Source organism: Drosophila eugracilis, unplaced genomic scaffold (genome assembly GCF_018153835.1).
Source record: "Drosophila eugracilis isolate 14026-0451.02 unplaced genomic scaffold, ASM1815383v1 contig_1317, whole genome shotgun sequence".
In the NCBI taxonomy this organism is placed as follows: domain Eukaryota; kingdom Metazoa; phylum Arthropoda; class Insecta; order Diptera; family Drosophilidae; genus Drosophila; species Drosophila eugracilis.
In genome coordinates this window covers 419,929-439,406 of record NW_024572115.1, presented here as the reverse complement: position 1 = coordinate 439,406, position 19,478 = coordinate 419,929, and the positions used below count along the sequence as shown (strand labels likewise).

The following is a 19,478-nucleotide window of genomic DNA, read 5'->3' as shown; positions in this document are numbered from 1 at the left end:
TTCTCATCTATGATTCTTTAATATTTGTTAATTTATTTAATATTAATATTATTCATATATAGATAATATTGACCAATTTAATTTCCGAATTTCTTTTTAAAGTGTATGAATTGAATTTGTTGGTGAAGAGAGAAACGAAATGAGAGACAGAGGTAACGTGCAGATCTTTGCAAGCTTCCCCTCCCTCGCCTATCGACAGAGATAACTGTTGTTTTCTCACTCGTTTGTCAGTCTGAATAATTTGCAACCACGAACGGTTGATTGCTTATAGTAAATTTGCGTTTGGTTTTAAAGTGTTTTAAAAAGTTATAAAAAGTGTTAAATTAATAAATAACAAGTGATCGCAGGACTGTGCTTTGCAAATTGGTTAAGATTAATTGTGTTAATAGTGAATTTAGCTGTTTTCTGTGCGAAAATGGAAGGGGTGCTCCGCTGGACAAGTGATGGATGTCTGTGAGACACTTTACAAATATGTACATATGTATGTATGTATGTAATATGTGTACATGTGAATCTGGCTTAAGCTATTCACATACATACATGTACATAAATATGGGAAATCGCATTTGCTTCGCTTTGGGAGGAAAATCAAGGTAATAAATAGGCTTATGTTAATTAATCCCAATTAGAACCTTGAATAATATTGAAAATCGAGGTATGTAGATGGCGCTAAAATGTATTTTTTCATTGCTTTTATGAGGTTTTCTAAGCCTTTGTTTGGCTTGCCAAACGGCTAACAGTTATTCTTCCGCAAGTACAGTTGTATGTGTAAACATACGTATAATGCGATTATTAGGCATAAGAACTGCACTTACAGTGAATACAATGCATATGAAATCAATGAGTACGAATCACTGATTCGGCTTTAATTTTAATTATCTACCAAAATCAAACATATTCTCGTATTTATTCTCTTGTATACAACAACCTTTTTAACGGTAAACTTTGTATTACTGATATTTCTTGGCCTCAGGGCTGTTTCTTAAGTTTTCTTCAGTGAATATTATTCAAATGGTGAATTTACCTATTTTTGTATGCTAAAAGACATTTGAGCAAGTGGAAATGTGAGTATGTATTTAATTTTTAAAAAGTTATAAACACATTTGAAATATTTTCACAGGAAAATTTGATGCAAATCGGAAAGGAGACGTTTTGTGTGGAAAAGGAAAGTGTAATATGCTTTAAGATGTAAAATATACCAACAGGAACCTGGAATTATATGCAAAACTAAGGTAAGGCTCTAAAATATTTTTTCTATAATTATTTATACTTAGTCTTAAGGACATTTATTTCATTTAAATGCCACTTTCGAGTATTTAATAATGGAACTTAATAGGCAAAATAGACAAAATAAGGCTTTTAATGTTGTATGGTGTTAGATTTGAGAAACAGATTATTATTTTTTGTTAGCCGTTTGAGGAAAAACAAGAGCAAGGACTAACGCAGTCCTATCGTAGGGTGTGTAGATGACGCTTTATATAGGATAATATACTTTGGTTTATCCATTTCAGCTGCATTTCACCTTCGGATGCATTATTTCTTTCTGAGCAATGCCGTCGCCGTCTTTACCTTATTGAGCAATGGCGAAGTCACTGCCCAGAAACCAATATTGAATCCGGAAAATATGAGCGGAATGGTCCACCAAAGCGAATTGTTCTTTAACCAGTCTACCGGGACGAGGAAAGTCTAAGCTTATTCCTTCGAAACATGCGACCTTATTGACCTTAGGAAGGATGTCGTAGTCCATGGGCAGTATTTGATTAAGTCATCAAGCTCTCACATCAGTTAAGATTCCAGAAAAACAAAAGCCATGTGGTCTGATTTCTTGAATTCTGTAAACTTAAATATTCTTATCGGTCGTTTGATAGGAAATTTATATCCTCTTTACCTTTTTGTAGTTAGTTTTAACTTCTGATTTTAAACATTTTTAACAATTTTGTTGTTTTTTTGGGATCGAAAGTCGTCTCTGCGGCTCGGACTTTGGTAGTGAAAAATTTGCGGGTTAAGATTATTATTATTATTACCACCAAATAGTCGAGATCATTGTTGTAAAATTGTTGCATGTAAAATTTAATTTTATTTATTTTTTATATTTAATTTAACTTAATATTTATTAAGCGATTTAAAATTGATAACTGCAAACCTCTGAAAACTTTTGTATGAAGCTTCTATCGTGGTAATTAATTTAAAGAAAAATCTTGATAAATATTTTTGCCGAGTGCATGCCACATCCGTCCATCCGTTGCCACGCCCCCCCTTTCGAGCCGCAGGCGTAAACTTTTCGCGCCTCTCGCGCCATCCTCATAAACTGTCCCCCGCTGACGTTGCTCCGCACTTGGCATTCAGGACAGGACACTGCTCCGCGGAAAGTCAAGGATTGGGATTGGCAATGGGGAAGTTGGGTGGATGGGTGGATGGAGGATCTGCAGTCGGAATCGGAGCCGGAGCTGGAGCTGGAGTCCCACTGTCAACTGATTAAAATGCGTTGCAGGACCGTAAAAGGCGCTGAGTCGACGTCGACTGCGCTGCTGACGCCGTTGCATTTGCATTTATATTGTTTTGACCCGAGCATTATTATCATTTCTTTTCGCCCGCACCCGCAGTTCCAACTCCTCTACATTCCCATCCCTTTTCCCATTCCGAGCGCCACTTTGTGGACACGTAGTCATGGTCCTGGCTTCTGACTGGTCTGGCTCCTGACTCCATCCGACTCCTCGACTGCCGCACTGATCCTTGATTATACCACCGGCATAAAGCCAACTTTGGCCGCGTTCGTTTCTCCCCCCCGCGGAAAGTTCTGCTTAGCGGGTGTTTTATGGCACTTTTTGAACCCATTCAGTGGGCCAAAAACTTTGAGACGCTGCTTCCCCGCGACACACAGGGCGTCATAACGAGATACAGGACTCTAGATATACGGATTATGCCCGAAAGCGAATGGATGGACGGATGATTGGTTTTCTGGGCTACAAAAAGGTTGCCAAGTTCCTCTCTCATTGGGCATAATGCAATCTAAATGGTAAAGTGATAAGTTAAATTTATATTAAATTAAATGACAGCTAATTAGCTGGAATATTTTACATGAGAAAGTGCCTTTGAAGTTTGCAGTTATCAGGTTTTAGTTGCTAATTTAGAGACTAGCTTGCTAAGTTAATCTAAAAGACCATTATTTCTGACTGATTGGCTTCATGCATGGCCTAAAAAATGGATAAAAAAAGTCAGTAGCTAGTCCCAATTAAATATAATTAAATAATTTTTTATATATTTAATGATAAATCAAAGATCTTTCCATGTTTTAAGTACATTTTCCCTGACTCGCTATCCAATATATTTCCCTCATGATTTTTCCTTTTTTTTTTTTGTTAAGCATAATCAGTGGCCCGCATCAAAATGGCGCCTAACAGAAAAAAAAGAAGAAAAACCTAAAAAAAAAAAATTAAATGAAATACAATAAGAGGAAAATCGAAGGAAGACAACAAAAAAATTTGAAACGGACATGGACGCTGACTGATTAGAAAAATGTTGTAAGACACAAGAAGCGGAGCCCGGCAAGAACTCGAATAAAATGAAAATAAAACGAAAGAAAGGAGAGGAAAGTTTTGGGGAGGGAGTCCTGTGAAAAGCAGAAGGACGAAATGAATAAAAAAGAAATTCATCAAATTTTCGGGAGCGTAGCAAAAACGACGACAGGAAGCGGCTTGTCAGCAAGCGTATACCAGAAAAAATATTGTTGAAAACAGTTAGCGAAACAATTTAATGATGAATGATGGTCAATGGCGGATTCTTCGTGTATTGTGTAGCGGAAGGAAGGAAGGAAGGAAGGAAGCCATCCCCAGAGGGATGGGAGGTGGTGTACAGGGGGGTCAACGGGAGACATATCCCCATGGCTGACCAGATCCCAGAAGCCCCAAAGCCTTGGAACTTATTAAAAATGTGTAAAAAGTGAATGAGAATCCGCTGGAAGTTGCCAGCGAAGTTTGTCATATGTCCTGAAAAGGTTATTAGGAGGGTGTCTCAGAGATGTTATGTTTTAAGAATAATAAAAAGAAATATAAGAAATGTTTTAAAATATTTTTTATATTTTTATTTAGTTTTATTTAAATATAAAATTATAAAAAAGTAAAAATTATTATATTAAAAAGTATAACATATATAAATGACGTAATATGTACTTGAAATTATGCTTAAAAGAAGTAAAATTTTTGCCTTAAAAATATAAAAAATATGATTGATTTTGAAATTTCCATAAAATATAATTCCGAATATTTATAAAAGGCAGTTTGTGGTTTTGGATGTTTTGTTTTTATGCTTATTTTAGATAAAAACAAACCTTAAACTAGCTTTAAAATACAAATTTTGTTTGAAAAAAATCTTATAAAAATATTTTTAATAATAAGAAATTTTTATATAATTTTGAAGACGAAAAAGGTGGCTTGAATCCAAATTCTTAAGCTAAAAAATAAGTTTAGATCCCTAAATAGAGGAACTTTTTAATGATTTTTTGTGAAAATTTTTGAAATTTTAAAGAAAAAAAGAGTCGGAAAGTAAAAAACTCTTTCTGATATTTGAAACTAAATTTGTTTCCTTTTTGGCATCTACAACCAACCCCTCTATCAAGCACGATTTGAGTTAAAGAACAATCTACCTCTGCTTTTTGTTCAAATAAACTTTAAGTTTTCTCTCGCGATGAAAATCCTCTGTAAATTGCATTGCAAATTTATTGGCCTCCCATAGGGTTTCTGGTTTCTGGCATATTACCAAAATCTGTAGAGTTCCCCTTAGACCTGATATGAACGTTTCCAGGAATCTTTTCTCAAAACCTAATTTTTGTTTTTTACACATTTTTGTATTATTAACTTTCCTCTCTAAAATATCAAAACAAGCTAATTTTATTTTTGATATTTCCACAAATAAATTATAAATTGAAAGACCCAAGTTGGGAAGTTCTAGTAGATCGCGTATTAGAGTATCCATATTTCTAGGATCTGAAAAGTTATCTATTAAAGTCTCTTTAATATCATTCCAATTTAGGTTCGTTCGCTCTTTGATTAGCACTCTGTTGGCCTTGCCCACAATTTTTCTTCTAATAGCTCGCAATATGAAAATTGGACACTCTGTTTCATAGATTCCTTTTACAATATTTATAACAATATCTTCTACGCTTCGTATAAAATTGGTTAAGGCATAATGATTCCCATTGAATTTTGGTAGTATCTGCACCATTTCGAATATGTTGACATAAAATAGGAATTTCTGGTCAATATTGATGACTTGGCTGGGATTCTCACTGGCTGGAGTTTGGGTTTGGGTTGGTTTCATTTTTGTTTGGGTTTTTCTGGGTAAAGATTTAGGTTTTTTACTGCTCATCAAGTTGGCTTATTCTGAAAAGGAAGTAATTTTTCACATCATTTTGGGATAAATTTCAGTTAGATTGTTTTTAAAATATTTTTAAAATCATTTTTTTTTTACAATATAATTTCCTTTTTCACGAATTTCTTTACTTTTGAATGTTTTTTTTTTTAATATTTTCATTCTCACTTTATGCACTTTTTGATTTTACATTATTTTCTAAACTCACTTGTTTAAAATACAACTTCCTATAATGATTTAATTTTCCGATTTAGATATGATCTTCCAAAAAGTAAAACCACAACCGACTCGCCAGACTGCCAGATCGTAAGTGAAGTTTAGTCCCGAAAAAATCTAACAAGGAACTGAAAGGCCCTCGCAGTCTCCTTCTATATACCAAGAAAATGCGTAGAAACATATGTATAAGTTATGTATGTACAAAAGTATATAAACATTCTGCTGTTGGCTATGTGTTGGCGGTACAATTAAAGTTAGAGCAGTCTTTAGGGGCAAGCCACTTGTGTTTGTATCAAGTTGCCGCGTCAACATAACGGGCAGCCGCGTTCCACAAAAACTACATGCTCATCGGAATTTTGGATTTTCGGTTTGGGGGAGTGAGTAGTTGTGGTAATCTGAGATCGAGATCAATAAATTGGGATCGCGATTAAGTTGGGTTCGGATATATGTTTTGGATATTTGAGCGGAAAGTAATAAAAACAAGAAAGAACTTTATATGCGAGTGGAGTGACTTTTAAATACCCTTTACTTGGTTTTTATGTTTACTTTCTGTTAATAGAATCAGAAACTATGGTATATATATATATATACTCTGATCATATAGTACTTGATATTGGAAAGTAAGAAAACGTAAACTTTGTTTCTGTATTCCTGTATAGTTTCCCCTTCATTTTTTCAGTTGCTGGCTGAAAACTTTCTTTGGAAAAGCTTTGTTAGTGTTTCTTCTGCGCCACTGCCTGATCTAAGAACTCCACCCATACCTCACCACTCGTTGGTCGGGAGATGCTGCTGCTCTTGGCTAGTCTTCCTTCTGTTATTGTTGTTTTTGTTGCTGTTTCTTGGGCTGTAGTCCACAGCCCTGCTGACTCGCCGTTTCAACTCCAATCACGACCAAGCCTTGGATTTTAGTTAAGCTGAACGGCTCCTACTTTTTCTTCGCATAGGCAGCGGCGCCGGCGGAAAGTGCTGGACCACCAGCAGTTGATAGCTTAGGGACATTGTTGTTCTTGTTGTTATTGTTATCGCGGAGAAGGCGCGGATCGTTGACCATGCCCACAGCATTCACAGCTCTGCTGCCAGCTCTAGTCCGCCGCTGCTTAGCTGATCATGCTGGCTAATTTTCTTCGAAGCAATTTCCCGACTCTTTTCATTCTTAGAGTAGCTTATTTTTATACAGAAAAAATCGTACGCCCAAGCAGAAGCAAGCATTTGCATAGCTGACAGGCAAAGCTTTCCAGGCGATAGATATTGTTGCCGACCGGTCTGCCATATTAGAAGATAGGATGTTCTGGGTCCAGGCAGAGCAATAACTTTTAGAGCCATGAAATCTCTAGTAGTCCTGCCGGCAGAAGATCTGGTTGTATTCAGACAGCAGAGGCAAAGGGAGTATTTAAGGCATTATCCGAGCCACAGCTAGTCCATAGCACAGCCACATCCTGCGCTCCTCCAGCACCGCCTATGATTTTAGCGAGATTGGTCATATACCTACTGAAATAGGGATGGGTTCCCTGGGAGTGCTCCTTATAGTAATTCGTTCTTATAGCCCCAATTTCTCATCTGCCAAATTTGAACCCCTTTTCCCCCAAATTAAAATGTCATTTCGCAGATTTTTTAGAAGTACTTGATTGGAGGTCCTCTATTGAAATATATTTTCAGGGGCTACGTTCCCCAGAAGATCTAGACCGACTCAGCGAAGAAATGCCTCGCCTCGGAAGAGAATGTTCCTTATATAGGGTAATATATGTACTTTGGATGATCAGTTTCTGGTTCCGCTCATCCCTGAATACAATATTTCTTAAGTTTCTTGTACCATGAACTCGCAATTAGCCAGAAAGATGTAGACCCTCTATACCTTATTGGGTAATAGCGAGTTCGCAGTACAAAAAGAAATATTGCATCCGGGAGATAAGCTTAACCTAAATCTGAACAACCAAAGTGTATTGTTCTTCTGGAAGGAAGTGCTCTGCCATGACGAGAAACGTCTTAGCTGTGACGATCTGCAGATATTCTGCAGAACGTGGCCGCTATCAAAATTAAAAAATAGTGAAAAATTTGTAAACTGGAGTTTTCTTCGAAATATGTCGTCTTCTTGGCCTTAGGAATGTTGTCCGAACCCATGGTCAGGATTTAATGAGTCATTAAGCGTTCACATATATGCAAGGTTGAAGTTTCCAGAAAGGCAAAAGCCATGTGGTTTGATATTCCTACTTCTGTAAACTTAAATATTGTTATTGGTCGTTCGAGGACATTTCTAATTTCTTTACCTTTTTCTTTGGAGTTTTTTTCTTCTGATTTCCAACATTTTTCACAAGCTTACTGATTTTTTAGGAACGAAAGACGTCTTTGCTGTTCGGACTTTGGAAGTGAAATAATTTGGTAGTGAAATAATTTTTCACTATGACAAACCTAACCTCATTTGTCAGAAAAAGACAATGCCAACTTGATTTAAAACCAAATCAAAGAAGTGGCAACCTCAAAAGCATATGTTTCTTTTATATTGCTTAACAGTGCCAACAGATGGCGCACGTGTTACATACTAAAAAGTTTGTTGAAAAAAAAAATGAATTTTCTTGTCTTTCGAAAAATCGCAATGGAATCTGCGGGAACCCAAATACGAATCATTATTCGGGACTTAAAATGGCATTTATCACATTGACAAACTCCTGCTCGACTGGCGGTCCCATTACTTATCCAAGGACCCTCCTCCTGCGACTCTGAATCGGTATCAGTCATTCGTCATTCGTTCATTTGGCAATCAGAAATGAATTTTTTCGTTTTGGTTGTGCTTTCGTTTGTTGTTCTACAGTCTTCTTCGTCTTCGATGCCTGTCAATTGGCATTTGTCAAATGACTTTGGCCAACGAGGAGTACAGTTGCCTCCAAGCTCAGCTCTTCCTTGTTGGGCCTTTCTTCTTCTACGTCACGATAAGGTTTCCCTCTCCCTCTCTCTCTCTCTTTCTATGTATATATATTATATAGTGTATACAGGCAGGGAGAATCGAGCCTGACAAGCTGCCAAATCTTTTGGCATATCATTTGAATTTGTGCGAATTTGGAATTGCCATTTCCTGCTGGTCATTTATCTGGGCCTAATGCGCTCCATGACAAGCGAAAGCATTGCTTTCCCATCTCTCCTCCTTCTTCTCCATCTCAGTTTAGTTGAGGATATCCCTCCTGCCCCCCGATGATTAACAGGTTTCCTTGTGAAACTCCTCCGGCCGGACTGATTGTTGTGGATGCCACCGTTGCCCCGATGCTGAGGCCGATGTTGAGGCACTTAAGTTGCCTCGTCCGCAGGGCAGGCCAATGCCATAAACTCGGCCAGAGCCAATTAAGCAGCACTGGGAAGAAATTTTCTTTAGAAATTTATAAAAATTTTATCAAAATTTATCAAAAATGTATCAAAAATTTATCAAAATTTAGCTTTGTTTGGTTTTAAAAATATTTATTTTAATTTTTATATTTATTAAATGACAAAAATCATTTTTTTAAGCACTAAAAAAAAGGCTTTTAGAATATTTCTTAGTAAATAAAAATATTTAATCATCAGAACTTAATAAAATTATATCAAATTATGTTAAATAAAAAAGAAAATTTAAGTTTTTTTTAAAGGTAACTTTACAAAGTGTAGAGAAATCTTCACAAAATTGAGAAAAAGTGCCTTAAAAATAGCCTTAAAAATATTTTAAAAATAATTTAAAACCATTAAGCCTTGCTTAGCTTCTAAAATATCAAAAAAGAAACCATTATAATATTTATTTAAAATTTTTAACAATAATAAATGTTAATTTTCAAGTCAAAAAATGTCTACTGAAAGTTTTTCAAATATTAATAAAATATTTCAAAATTTTTCAAAACCATTTGCAAGTAGAAAATTGAGTAAATTATCTAAAAATTTCCCCAAATTTTCTCTCACTGCTGGTCAATTGTTATTTGCCGAGTGACCAAAGGATGCCCAACAGGATCTCTGGTCTCCTTGGAGGTGGTCCTCGGCAATGTCCTTGGGCGTATAATTTTATTGTGATGAACTGATAATGTGACATTATTGTAACTCATTTGTCAACAAATTACGGGCGCTTGAGGTGGGCGTGGTCCTGTCCCCAGTCAGCCTATGTATCAATCAGTGTATATATATAATATATATATATTCTACCCTCACACACACTCACATACATAATAAATGAATCGTGCATGCATTGGAAAAGATCAAAAGTGTCAATAAAACAAAGGCAGGCAAACAAAACCCAAAGCGAACTGAAACGAACCCCAAAGGGGAAAGCAAACATTGGAGGGGTGAGTAGAGAGAGAGAGAGAAAGAGAGGGGGTAGAGTGGAGCCAAATGACAAAAGTGGCAAACGTGGCATAAATTACACAACCACCACCCATTCTGGGTTGGCTAGTTAGGGCAAAACAGGCAAAGAAAAAAAGAAAGCGCAGGAAAAACAAGAACTGCATTGGCCAAGCGAAGCTGGGAATACCCTTTAAGGTGAAAGTTATGGTGTGACGATAGTCTAAGTGTAAAGTAGATAGATTTACTATTATTAAATTAAAAATATAATTTATTAAATATTTATCTAAATATAGAATAATCTATATACCTTTCGTGTCTTTAAAGGGTATCGGAACGCAGGACATCCGGAGAGCAGCGAAAACCCCGCTTAACAAGTGGTCTCCAATGATGCGCGATGGAAGTTCACATGGCCAACGGGAATACTATGGGAATAGGAATCGGAATCGGAATCGGAATCGCAATAGGAATAGGAATCGGAATAGCAATAGAGACTGAAATAGAAACAAGAGGAGAGGAAAAAGAAAAAAGGGACATCACTCCCCCCTCCTCTCCCCGGCCACATTTGACAAAGTAAATCAAGGAAAATTAAATGAATTATTGCCGCAATAAATGTGGGCGAATGACAATATAAATTGTGGATGTCGCCACTTGAAAAGCACGAAAAAGAAGATACAGATGGTATGTGAAAATGTGTGCGGGTACAGTAGATAAAGATACAAGAAGACATTGTAGACATTTAAGATATCTATATATATATATATTTCAGATATCTGAATGAACAAAAAACCCTTAACAAGAGTCTAAAGTAGCAGCATTAACTTTAATAGTTACTTAACTAAAAAGTTTGTTAGTTAAAAGCTGTCAGTAAACCTATTATTTGGCATAAATTAAAACAAGTCCGTTAGTTAATAGGATTACTAATCATTAAATCGGTTTATGAATAGTAAATATGTAATTTTAGTTAAATTATTTTTATAGTTTTTGTTTTCCGTTTTGCATAACAAATGTCGTGTCAAAGTTTTAGTCAATTTAATTGGCAACCTTTTGATAGCTTTTTATTGTTATGCAATCATAGTAGACGACGAGTGTGATAAGCAGGATTTAGCCCTTAAGCTAAAACAATTTGACCTTGTTCTTGGGAGATTTTTCCCCCCTTTCTGTGACTGCCCTTAAAAAAGAAAGAACATTTTCCAGGGCAATTTTTGTGTAGGAAATTTCTATATAAAGCTTTTTTTATTTGCCATTTGGACTTTGATTTATTTCAATCGCTTATAATTTCCAGCACGAGTGTGTCTTTATATAGGTTATATAATATATATAGTAGTATATATATTTCTGGGTGGGTCCTCGCATAAGTAGAAATAAATAAAAATAGATTAATGGCCCAGCCTGGAGTATCCCAAACCATAAATTCCAATGGTGATGGAAGCTAAAGGCTAAAACTATAGGTTTGTAGATCTAATGCAGAGAGAGAGAGAGAAAAGGAAAGGAAAATTCTATAAAAACTATCCCCTTGATTTAGTTAGTAATGGTATTATCCTTTAGACAGCCAACAGTTATGGTTCATTTAGCCTAGTCAGTTTGCGAGAGCTATGACACAATTTTTTGTTCTTTTACCAACTCGCTTATTGCAACTTCCTACGTTGTTACGCCTCCCCCCACAGCCCTTTTCAAACTCCGAACTCCAAACTGACAACAAAGCAATGTTAACAATATATATTATATATATATCAGATATATATATATATATATAACAATAACAACAGGAAGACGAACAACAACGAAAGCTTTTAAGGCCGCATACATTTTTAATGAAACGAAATGCGGCCATTAAACATTCCAGAGACTGACTTCGGAGACGCTGCTGTCAAGGCATCCTGCATCCCCGGACTTCCTTTTCCTGTTCTTCCTGTTGGCCAATGTCCTCACCTCCTACCCTCACCATTTGGCCACGTCCCCCCCTTTCCCATCCATTGCCTTTAGCAACAATTTAAACTTTTATTAATTTTACATACAAAAACAGCAACAACAAGAAGAGGAGGAGGATGGGGAGGGGAGTTGAGGTGAGGAGGCACCCATACTGCAGCCCCCTTACCATCCTGCCACCATTGTTGTGGCGGGTTATTAAAAAACAAGCTGCCTGAAAGTCTTTTCTTAAATTAATATTTCTTTGTACGAGTGAAAGCTGCCTTCCCGGCCTGCCTGTTGAGGGAAATACAAGCACTGTGAGGGAGGGGAGGGAGGTGTGGTGGTAAATCGAAACTGAAACTGAAAAATGAAGGCAAGAAAGGAAGTTGGCCGACGACGACTTCCCGCTTCCGTCGCCTTTGAAGCGGCTCTCCATTTATATTTTTGTGCCCCCGCCCCCATCTTAATCGTGGGGTAACATGGCGGCGTATACTTAATGTTAAGTCAACTCCATTGGGGCGACCTTCGATGGCAAAGGGGGGGTTTCGAAGGATGGAGGGTATACATCTGTAATTGCAAGACTACGGGTAATTCTTTTCTATATAAGCGCAGCTTAACATTTTCCAGCGTTTCGTTTGAAGTTGGAAAAAATGCAAAAGAAGTTAGTCTTTTGATTTGGTTGGAAGGAAAACTGCTGAGAAGGGCATTAGCTTTGTTCGATTTGGGTTTGGATTGGATGGTATTAAGTTTTAGGGGATTTTAATGAGGTTTTTAGAGAGAGATGTCCATCTGTCCGTATGAAAGTTAAGATCTTATTTGCTAAAAGAAAACTGATTAGTTTTGAGTTTATAAATAAAAAATAAAAGGATAAAGTTAAACATTTTAATCACAAATAAACTCTCATTTATAAAACTAACCAACTAGAGTAAGTTTTTATATTATTTAAGGACAAACTTCTTATGACCTTTTTAAAACGCTTCTAATATTGTCTAACAATTTTTCAAACCACAAACTATTGAATGGTTTTTTTTTCTTTTTTACTTTTTGGTTAACAGACAATCCCAGCTCGGTTTCGCTTTCCGCACGTTCAACTTGAGGGGTTTTCCTATGGTTTCTATATCCTATACCAAATAGTACTACAGCCGCCGCCGCCCCTCCTTCTGAAACGGACTCGCCCCAATTTCCTTGACTTTTGATGCCCAGCCCAGTTCGTGGCTTGTCCACCCATTCCCTGTCCAGTTTTGTCCTGAATATTGTCCTTCTTCTTCTTCTTCTCTCTCTCTTTTTTTTTTTTGTGGAAATGAAGGAAAAAACAACTATTTGTTATCCCTTGTAATTTGCATGGACGCACCCAAAAAACGTCAGTCAGAAGTGCGGAGGAGGTGGGGGGTGGCAGCTTTGACACATGGACAACGTCTCCATCGTAGTAAGCTCCATGCACCCCCTTGGCCCCCTGACTCGCAGAAACACCACCCACTTGTGCCACTTTTCCTTCTTCACGTTTGCCCTCAACTTTCTCGGGTTTTTTTCTTCTCATTTCATTTTATTTTCCACCCCCCCACCTTGTTTTTTTTGTTTTTAATTGATTTCGCTTAAGTCTCATAATCGTGACACTTTGGCGCCTTTTAATTTGATTTTATTGGCCCTCAGCATGCCACGGGGCCGCAGCAGGACCTTCTCAGGATGTGTCAGGGGGTGGTTGTGTGGTGGTAGGGGTGGGGGGAAAAGGGTTCTCGAGGAGTTGACCCGCGTCAATTGGCGCATTTTATGACGGCGACCTCGGCGAACTTTATTATTTTGTAAAAAAAATAAAAACAAGACAACAAAAAAAGCTGAAAACGTTGACATGGAAAATGCAGGGGAAGGGTGAAATGGAGAGCTTGTGTTGGTGATGAAAAATAAAAGAAAATAAGAGAAAAGGACGCTGTTCGCATTCCTCCTTTTAAGATATTTTATGCCTTTTTACGTTCTGTTTTTGTTTCGTGTTGTTCGGTTTGGTTTTGTTTGCCTTAGCGCCGCCTACATTCTCGTTTTAATTTGCGTAATTGAGTGGCTCGTTTTAATTTCCATTTCCTTTTCCCCCTCTCTCTTTTCCCTTCCCCGTTACTTTATGCTTTTTCCTGGTACTCCATGCTGGGTATCAAAGGGGGTTTCCGGGCAAATTTGATTCGTTTTCTTGCAAAAATTTGGTATTTCTGTTCGAATAAGCAAGGGAATTGCAGTTTTTATAATCTGAAAAGTTGTTAAAAGTTGTTAGTTTATATTTTCAAGCTCATTTTTTGGCTTTTTTATATATTTTAAATATTTAAAATATTAAATTTTTATCATTTAAAGGCTTAATTTATGGATTTTACTCTTGAAAACCTCAAAAAAAGTCAGGAAAATATTTTTATTTGTAAATTTTTCATATTAATATATACTTTTTAACATTTTAGATTATTTTAAGGGGTATTTCTGGTGCTGAAAGGCTTTTGTAGGTTTTTTTTTGTTATGGAATTCCAAAGCAGCTAATGAAGGGAAAGGCAAGGGGCCAAGAAAAAAACTGTTTAGGATTGGAAGCACAAAAGGCGGCTTATTAAGTTGTTGCCTTTTTCCTCAATGAAAATGAAAAACTGTCAAATGAGTAAATGTTCTTGGGCAGAGCCAAGTTAGTGGAAGTTTCCTTACCAAGAAATCCAGAAAGAATTCCTGTTAAGAAGGGAAAATCAAGTATAAAGATATATAAACCATATATGCCAGAACTATCTATTTAGATTTGTATCTGTTAGATACATTTTAACTCACCAAACCTTCTCCAAACTCCATAACCTCCTTAACCATAACACAGCAAGATCCCTTAAAGATTTCCCTTGAAACATTTGACAAGACTTGCCCACAAACAGTTAAGGACAAATTAGATTTAATTTCATTCCAAGTTTCCTACCTGATAGCCCAGCTCTCCCTCTCTCTCTCTATCTATATATATATATATCCTATACCTATCACTCAATGCCCAAGCGAAGCAGTCAAGCATTTAGCCATCCATCAGTTGGATCCATCCAAAGCACTCCGATTGCTCAGGTACTATATATACATATATACTCGACTATAGCTGATGATGAAGTTGCTCAGTCAGGCGATGGAAATTCAGTTGGGCAGTCGATGGCATTGATGATGCCTAGCCAGATTTCTGGAATCGGTCCTGGTCCTGTCCAGTCCATCTATTCTTTATTCCACATTCACCGTTCACCGTTCATCGTTCACTGTTATCCATTCCTCATCCCTGGGTAATCCCGAACAGGCAGGACATTTAATTTATTAAAGAATTTGTAAAGCAATAAGTTTGTAGCCAGTCAGTCAGTCAGTCAGTCAGGGATCCCAGTTTTCAGTTTCCAGTTCCCAAGTCCACTCCTATTTCCATCTAACCAATTGCCGATCCCCTTCGTCCCCGCCGTCTTCGTCTTCGTCGATAATCGTTTTCATTAAGCCGAACGACAGGGGGCGCCAGCGTGCAACACGGCGGCTTAATTGCTAAAAACGCCCCACCAACCAACCACCCACCTAGATCCCAGATATATATATATATATATATCCCCACCCATCAGTCAAATGGACAGTCGCACTAAGCGACACTTTTTAATTAAAACGTAAGAACAAAGGAGGGAATGGAACTTGAGGAACTGGCGGTGGAAAAAGCCAGAAGGGGGGTGGAAAATTGCTGAAATGGGTGGCAGGAAAAATCTCTAGCTGCTAGCTGCTTGAGAAAAGGAGAATCAAACCTATCTCGAAGTCAGCGGCAGGACTTGAGGCCACAAAAATTCAATCAAATCACAGCGCATTTTACAGGGCATTTTCGCGGAATCACTCACTAAACCAATCCCTCATCTTCTTTTCAGCCTTTGAACTTTGCGTCGATGGAAAGGCGGTTTCTCTTTTGGTCGCCACTTCCTAGATTTGAATCTAAATAGAACAGGTAATCAATTAGTATTTACTGTAAAATGAAAATTTCTGTTGCTTAAAATCAATTTAAAATCTCGTTTGTTAATCACCGAGAAATAGCATACGTTCCTTGATGACCATTAACCTTGCACTCTATGCTTTTCTTTTAGCTTCCTTGGACCGCAACACAATCTAATCAAATGGCAGGCATCAGGCAGGGCGGTTACCATTATCCATCCAGCTAGCAGTTGCCGTTTTTTTCGGGAGGGAAACCCCTTTCCTGATTTCACCCAACTTGCCATCCAATCTCTTGGCCAGGGATCATTAGGCGCTGAATTGTGGAGCGGGTGGATGTGATACTGGGACATTGAGATACTAAGATACTAAGGCAAGGGTTCATTTGCACTGCAGCTTGGTTGCACTGGGAAAATTTTATAGTTCTTAGTGTCCGAAGTAATATATTAATGAAAATATCATAAAATGTAGCATTAAGGTATGTTTTCTTACCTTTTTAACTTCTTAATTATATTTTCTGTTATTAATATTTTGATTGATTTCTTTACAGTTCTTACACGTCGGCTGTTTCCAGTGTAGATCAGCGTAAGGAAGCCATCACCTTCGCTGTTGCGGCTGCTCATTTGCGTAATGCACAAATTTAATTTACCAAAACGCAGCCCAAGTAAAAAGATGCTGCCCGGCTTGGTGAACTTTCGCCACGGAACATCAACCGGCGAAACTTGCTTATCCGCAACGCATTCTGTGTGGTCCGTCGTCCGTAGTCCATCGTCCGTTGTCCGCTTTTCCCGCCTCTCCCACGAACCCACCAAGAAAATGTAACCCAACTCCTCCTTCCCCTCCTTGAATATTCGTAGGAAAAAGCTTACGTTAATTGTGTGTATCCTCCAGCTGCGAGCCGTGAGTTGCAAGTGCTTGGCACCTCCTTTCCTTAACTCAGAAGAGGGGAGGGGTGGTGGTTGAGGTGGGGTTCTGCCTCAGATGGTGACCCCAAACGGGGAGATGCTGTCGAAAGGCCCAGGAGCCGGGCTCATTTTAATCAATTTTTAATTTAAATTTAATAGAGTAACACGCTTGGTGGCCTGGTGAAATGGCAAGAGACACGATGGCAAGGCAGGGGCGTTCGGTTCCGCGAGGGGGGTCTGCACAAGGGCGGGGTCTGCACAAGGGGGTGTCGCAATACATTGGTGTCATTTTACACGCATTCCTAGGTAAATAATCTTCAGAGCGTCACTAATGCGATGACTTTGTGGCGTTTTCTCTTACGACCAAAAGGGGGCGTACAGAAAAAGGGGGTTATAAAAGAGGAGGCAGACGGGTTGGCAATGTAAATTTGCGCGTCATTTCGGTTCGTGGGGCAAATGTGGGTTAAGGTGTCACAGAGCAACGAACGGGCGATATTTAAAGGATTAAGTGATTTCCCAGAAATTAACACAAGTGATGGAGTAGAGTGGGCGTGGGTGGTGTCTCCCATCGATTTGGCCTTGCTGTTAGATGGGTGGATTGTTGGGTTTGGGTTTGGGTGTTCAAATAGCTGTTTCTTGTGGGTGGTCGGTGGGTGCTGTTTCTCGGGCGTTTTGCGGCCAGCCGGCAAATTGCGTGTTATTTTGACCATTATGCTTGGGGGGCTTAACGTAATTCAATTTATGGCCTTGGTAAGTCCCTGGCTCTTACCCAAACCCCTCCACTAGCAAAGCCGAACGTCCCTCTCTTTCGCCACCAAGGCTGCCGCTGTCAATTGGTTATTTATGCGCGCTTTTTAGATTTTAGCGGTTAATTAAAGCACATTATGCCTTAATTGCTAGATTAAAATGCTCTTTTTTGCCTTCTCTTCAGCAGCTTCCTTTTTTGTTTTTTGGTTCAAAGGTTTTTCCTTTTTTTTTGGGGGGGTCAAGGAATGAAATGAGCAGTGCTGACCTTTTCCCGCAGCTTTTTTTTAGGTGCCTTTTAATGACTCGCAATTAGTTGCAAATTAAAATGAGTGCCGAAAAGAAAAGTTCTTCTGGCCAGCTTAGGACTCCAGAGTTTGAAGTTCAATCAAGGGATGTAAGGAGTGGAACATTTTATGGAATTTTTGGGTATTTTATACTCTTCGGTAGTAGAAGGATAGGGTATATTGTATTCCATGTAAAGTATGTAACAAGATATTTATATTTTTTGATAGCAATGCGGTTTAGCCATGTCCGTGTGTCCGTAAGTCTGTCCGTATGATTTCTGTGACTAGCTTGAATGCTAGCTAGAGCTAGAAGTTTGGGATTAAGCATTTTCTGTATATCTTCTCGATCAGAATGAATGGGATTTAGCCATGTCCGTGTGTCCGTAAGTCTGTCCGTATGATTTCCGTGACTAGCTTGAATACTAGCTAGAGCTAGAAGGTTGGGATTAAGTATTTTCTGTATATCTTCTCGATCAGTATGAATGAAATTTAGCTATGTACGTGTGTCCGTAAGTCTGTCCGTATGATTTCCGTGAATAGCTTGAATGCTAGCTAGAGCTAGAAAGTTGAGATTAAGCATTATATTTTGCATTCCATGTAAAGTATGTATCTATATATATATATTCTTTATCAGAATCAATGGGAATCTGTGTCCGTTTGTCCTTAAGTCTGTCCGTATAAACTCGATAGTTAGAAAGCTAGCTAGAGCTAGAAAGTTGGGACTAATCATTATATTTTCCTATTCCATGTAAAGAATGTAACAATATATATATTCTTGATCGGATTTAATGGGATTTAGCCATGTCCGTAAGTCAGTCCGTATGAACTCGATGATTAGCTAGAAAGCTAGCTAGAGCTTGAAAGTTGGGACTAATCATTATATTTTTCTATTCCATGTGAACTAGGTAACAAAATATATATTCTGATCAAAATCAATGGGATTTACCCATGTCCGTTTGTCCGTAAGGCTGTCCGTATGAACTCGATGACTAGCTAGAAAACTTGGTTGAGGCTAAGCATTATATTTTGCATTCCATGTAGAGTATATTTCTATATATATATTCTTGATCAAACCCAATGGGTTTTAGCCAGGTCCGTTTGTCCGTAAGTCTGTCCGTATGAAAAAGGTAACTAGCTGAAAAGCTAGCTAGAGCTAGAAAGTTGAGACTAAGCCTGCAGTTTCTAGAGATGCCTGCCCAGCACAAGGCCTGTAGCCAGCCCACATAACTCCCTTAAAGTTAATGCTTTGTGTTTGTCCTGACTTCTTTAAATATCTTGTTTTTGATAAAACCTATCATTGATGGTTTTTCTTTCCTTTAAGAAGGATCTATTACAAAGTTTTAGTTAATGTTATGGGTTAATATTGATGTTTAAAAAGCCAAAAAGGGAACTTTTACACTACTTCTTTCTTATTTTTCAATTATTTAAAAGTAAATAAAGAAAATCGATGCCAAAATCATTTTCCTAGTGGACTTACCACTTTAACAAAGAACAAAGAATTTCCCTGGAGCATTTCCAGGTGGTTGAAGTTTGCCCACAGGACAGTTGAGTGGGTGGCAGTTGTTGGGCCTGTTGGGCTGTTAGGCTGTTGGCCAGGTGACTTTGAGTGGCCGTGCACCTGTCATTTGTCAGCCGGAGTCGAGTCGCACCTTTGATGGGCCTGCGATTGGGGCACGAATGCATTCGGCATTCGCCACTCGCCATTCGGCAGCAAACTGCATTTGTCCACTTTGATTGTCATAATTGCATTTCTTTGTGTGCGTGCCTGTTTTGGTGTGTGTAGGTGTGTGTGTGTGCTAGTGTTGGTGTCCAGCTTGCATTGTGTGTA

The 19,478-nt window shown here is 38.1% G+C and overlaps 1 long non-coding RNA gene across 1 annotated transcript; it reads left to right on the top strand.

The window, feature by feature from the left end:
- Window positions 1-216: 216 nt before the first annotated feature.
- Window positions 217-17,549, top strand: LOC108103580. The gene is made up of 7 exons (XR_001772237.2): window positions 217-593; window positions 974-1,064; window positions 1,121-1,232; window positions 10,198-10,551; window positions 15,657-15,733; window positions 15,870-16,192; window positions 16,265-17,549. It is a non-coding gene; the product is annotated as an uncharacterized LOC108103580 (long non-coding RNA).
- Window positions 17,550-19,478: the final 1,929 nt, after the last annotated feature.